Here is a 4,567-nt window from a genome sequence, read left to right as displayed (position 1 = left end):
CAGCCCAAATTGATAATCCCCAAATTGGTCTTTTGTTACGTCCCCAATGCCTCTAACCATTGTGCAAACATGAAATTGTAACTTCAGGATTTGGAGCTTTTGCAAAGTTCCTTATGCAAACTAGACTCTTTATACTGAACCTTGTCAAAGACCGGAAGGGACAACTATTGACACGGCATGCTCCCAAGTATCTGAAGGTTGATCAGTGACCAAACAACTGAACGCCCCCCCCCCCTCCTCTGGCCCCGCGTCGCTCCGCTCGGGGCGACATGGGAGGCGACGAAAACCCTAGCCGCCGGCCCCCCTTCCACCTTCCCTCCTCCCCCCCTCGCCGCCGCCCGAGGAGGCCTCCGGCGAAGCCCGCGTGGTCGCCCAGGATGGCGGCGGCGAGGATCTGGCTGCTTCGCACTTCGCGGAGGGCTTTGGGCGCCGAGGCAGCAGCCTCGGGTGGCACGGCGGCGTCGTTTTCTGCGGCGAGCGGCATCGCGGGTGTTGTCCCCCGTCTCCTTGGTCGCGAGGGCGGCGAGTGACGGCGGGCGCTGGCGCCGGTCGCAGCGGGGGCGCGGCCTCCCTGTTCGCGTCTGGATCTGAAGGCGGCTTCCACTTCCCCTCAGAGCGCTCCACCTCGCCGGATCTGGTTGCCGGCGGCCTCTGGACGCCAGATCCGTGGTTGGTGGGGTTGCTTGGAGCAGCGGAACTGGACCGGGAGAAATCCCTGGCTGGTTCTCCGGTCACGGCGTCGACGACACGGGCAGGTGCCGTTCTCCTCCTTGGAGGCTTCGTCGAGGTTCGTTTCCTCTCCCTCCTGCTCCATGACCTGGGTGAAAACCCTTGTCTTTTCAAGACTGGACGGCAACGGCGCAACGTGCGTCGCCACCTTCTTGAAGGTGTCGTCTTGGGCATGGTAGGAGTGTGCAGAGTGTTGTGAGGTGGGTGTCTGGTTGGCTGCGTCAGCAGCGAGGGAGATGAAGCTTGGTGCTCTGTTGATGTAGCAGTGTTGCTCTGCTTTGGATTGCTCGCCGGATCCTTGCTTGCTTGCTCGCCGGTTTGGCGCCGTTCTTGGGCAGGGAGGGGATAGGGCTCCTCTCTTTTGCTAGCAGCAACTTGATACGGTGGCTTGGGCATGGAGCCTATCCATACGGGCTTGATCTGCATCCTGTCATGTTGCTTCATCCTGCTTGTTGTTCGTTTGTTCAGTGTCAGTGCCTTTGCGCAGTTTTTCACCTTGGTGGTTGTAGCGGCGACCTGTGGTGTGTCAATTCGGCTGGTTATCCTCGTGCAGTGCTGCGTCGGGTTGAGAATCTCCCATGGTGCCCGACGTCGTGTCCAATCCTGGCTCTAGGGTGAGCTTCTCCATCTTCCAGCGGTCCGGCGCCTTTCGAGCCAAGGCGAGGGGTAGGGGTCCCTTCTGGATTTGGGGAGGAGAGGATCGAACAAGGTGTCACCTTTCGGGGTAGATGAGGGCGCGACCTCGCTGGACTTTGTCTCCGTTTGAAGAACCCCTCTGTTGCGCTCTGCTTGGTCTACATCACTTGGTGGACTCCATCGACTTCTAGCTAGTGCTTAGTTTGCTTATCCCTCGAGGGCTTGCAGTCTTTGGTGCTTGTAAGCTGCGTCGGCAACACTTTGTATCTGCTATTGTTTTTCTGTTCTTGTTAGCGGCTTTTAGCAGTAGTCTCATGGTTGTAACGATGGCCTTGTGTAATCCCTGGCTGGTTGATAGCTTTGTTAATTCAAGGTCGGGTTCCCCTGGAGCCAATTCGTTCCAAAAAAAAAGTATCTGAAGGTCTTCCTCTCTCAGTTCTCTTAATCCAATTGCAAGGGAAGAGAGGGAGGGCAAGGTGGATATTGATTTTAGAAGCAATGTAGAGACCATCCTAGTATCAATGTCAATGAGCACCACTTGTCTTAGCTGAACAAAGGTTGATGGCAATTTTTCCATGTCGGCTGACTATATGTCTAGCATTTGCAGAAGCTGTAGATTGTTGATCTCTTTCGGGATCTCAGTGATACATGTCCCTTGTAGACTCAGATACCTCAGACGAAATAAATTGCAAATATCCTTCAAATGTTGATTACCCACTTCAGTACAACCACTTAAATCCAATGCACGTAGGACAGGAAAACCTGAAAGTGCTGACAACAAACTGAGGTCTTTACTAACACAGTAAGTGATCTCACATGAGACAAGCTGCTCATGGTTGGTATTTGCTTGACATCCTCTTGATTGCTGGTTTGGAGAGACAGTCAACGGAACTTCCTGGGTAGGGGCCTGGTCTGCTGACCACCCAATGTTGCGAGAAAGTTCTCCTCATTTGACAAGGAAGTGATAGGGTCAAGCACCATCTCGTGTACACGGACAGAGCTTTCCTTATTAGCAATATTGATATTCATTCGTTGGACCAAACTTTTGTTAATGAGCTCAGTAATGTAACCCTCTCCTACTTCATACAAGCTCTTCCCTTGCTCTTCACGAACAAATCCTTCACCTATCCATTTCCATATCAACTCTTTGGTTTGAATATCATAATCCTCTGGATACAAACTAAGATACAGTAAACAAGCCTTAAGCTTTGGAGGTAGGTCATATTAACTGATAAATAGTATCCTTCTCATGTCCATCAGGTCAGGATTATTTTCTAGCCCAGATCCCATAGATATAGGTACACTTTGTACCAATACGTATATGTATTTTCATGTTCCTTTTTACCTGCCAACATACTAACTAGTGTAATAATAGCTAATGGTACTCCACCACATTTCCGTAAAATGTTCTCACTTATTTCAGCCAACTGTATAGGAGGACACCTCTCTCCAATTCCAAATATTCTTTCGTAGAATAACATTCTTGAGTCCCTAGTAGAAAGTTGTTAAAGCCGATAAACACCACCAACATCTTTAGCAGCATCCATAATGCGAGTTGTTGAGATTAATCTACTATCACATTCATTCTCAATCAGAGCACATCTAATACCTCTCCATGCAGATTTATCCCATATGTCACCAATGACAACGAAGTACCTGGGAGGTAATACCAAAGAGCTATATATTAGTAAAGCTATTGTATGTGCTTTGAGCACTCTACAGCTACCCAAGTGATATATGCAAGGAATAATTAGGAAATTAAGGATGGTTGTAACACCCAGTAAATAATGTAACCCTAATTTGCCGGGCTATGGGATTAAAATGAATCTTATGTAGAAATTTGCAAACCAGATGGAATAATCCAAACATTGGCGAGTATTGAATGTGTGCTGCATGCATGGCAACTCAAAAGGTGTTACTGTGTAGGCTACTTATGTCCGATTACCGAAAACGTATTTCGCCCCTCAACAAAATAGATAAAACATGAAAAATAACTACAAAGAACACTACGGGATAAGAAGAGTACCAAATCAACGGTGTGCTTCATCGGTGCTTCTCATAACGTGATCAACTCATAGCCACTTGGATCCCTCGAGCCGAAGTGATTCGTGTACACCCCCATTGGAGGCACCGGAGAAAAAATGTCTTCATCTTCTATTTCTACAAAATGAATCAATTTGATTTTTATCAACACATTACACATATTTCAACACACATGCATTAAGATCAAATCATCCATACTTGACATACTGACATACACAATGTGTACATTGAAACACGCAGTACATGAACTGTTACAACAAAAGGTGAACCCGCTTCATGCCGCTGCACCATCTCGCATCTCGTTCCTTGAATCACACGCACAAAAACACGACAGAATTCCCACATCAGATGGCAGATCAGACAACAGGTGACCCAAAATCTAATTGGCGAATCAAATAAAATGGAGGGAGTTGTCCTTCAAATAACTGCATCGAGGAGTCGAGTTCAGAGCCTCAGTCATCCTGGGGAGAGTAAATGATACATACATTCTTCGAACTGGGACTTGTAATCGGCAACAGAGGCGGTCTGTTTCAGTTGCAGCAACTTACTCATCTGACCATCGTATTCCTCCTGCCCAAATTCAGAGACCATCGCGCCAATGAACTCTTCCCAAGTGACACGCTGATGCAAACGTTTGTATGCTTGGAACCACAGTGCTGCTAAACCATCTAGGTACAAAGTGGCTATGCTGACCCAATGATGCGCCGGCACGTGATACATTTCGAAGTACGTCAGGCACTGATCTATCCAGAGGAGAGGCGTCTCGCCATGAAATCGAGGAAAATCATGCCTGGGTTGTCGCGGCCGGTACTCCGCATGTTCCATCTGGGTGCGGTGGTTGGGTGAAGTTTGCTGCTCCTGAGGCGACGAGGGAGCGGTGTGGTAGCCCGCCTGTTGTTGTTGTGGTCCCTGGAGCAACAGCGGCAGGTTGTTGACGAGAAACGGGGCCTGCTTGTGGGGGGTGTTTTGAAATCAAAATGCCATTGTTTAATTTCCCAATACGCTTTATATGTCGTAATTAATTTGTCATCTCTTTAACTTATTTAGCATTTTTATAAGCTTTAATAATTCAGAAATTCATCATGTTCACTAATATTGAAAAACAGTTCTCACCTGCGACCTGTGGTGGGTGTTTTGAAATCAAAATTCCATTGTTTAA

The 4,567-nt window shown here is 48.1% G+C and overlaps 1 pseudogene; it reads right to left on the bottom strand.

The window, feature by feature from the left end:
• Positions 1–1,552: 1,552 nt before the first annotated feature.
• On the bottom strand, positions 1,553–3,999 carry LOC125532486 (disease resistance protein PIK6-NP-like; annotated as a pseudogene).
• Between the last annotated feature and the right edge of the window lie 568 nt (positions 4,000–4,567).

This window comes from Triticum urartu, chromosome 1A, assembly GCF_056163025.1.
Source record: "Triticum urartu cultivar PI428250 chromosome 1A, HENAU_Tu73, whole genome shotgun sequence".
In the NCBI taxonomy this organism is placed as follows: Eukaryota; Viridiplantae; Streptophyta; class Magnoliopsida; order Poales; family Poaceae; genus Triticum; species Triticum urartu.
Note: the sequence above shows the minus strand (reverse complement) of the source record. Positions and strands in the feature narration are given on the sequence as shown.